Consider the following 476-nt stretch of genomic DNA (forward strand, 5'->3'; position numbering starts at 1 on the left):
CCTACGTGTTAAGCGAAATACAAAAAATAATAATAATATACAGGAGTTTAGAGGGAACAGGTGGAGGAAAGATGAAAGCATACCTTTCCATCGATTTCAGACTGAACATCCGGCCTTTCCAAGACAATTGAATAGGCCTGATATATACCGTCTATGTCCAAGTTACTGCGTTATCAGTATTATCTTTTTCGAGTATCTTCGATTTCTCAGAAACATTTGTCAACTAAAACACTTAACATTTGTCAACTAAAACACTTGCAAAAATATTTAAAAACACTTATTTAAAATTGTTACTATGGCAATGACTTGAAGATGATGAAAATGTGATTGTGAGTCATTTACCAAATACATGATTTTCTTTAAGCTCTGTAGTGTTCTAAAGTCAAAGGATGAGAATTGTGCATGGTAGAAGTAAGGGAAAAGTTTGAATCAAACTTCATAACGTGTTAAGAATTGATATTGCTTTCACGAGTCTC

The sequence above is a fragment of the Penaeus monodon genome, chromosome 22, assembly GCF_015228065.2.
Source record: "Penaeus monodon isolate SGIC_2016 chromosome 22, NSTDA_Pmon_1, whole genome shotgun sequence".
NCBI lineage: Eukaryota > Metazoa > Arthropoda > Malacostraca > Decapoda > Penaeidae > Penaeus > Penaeus monodon.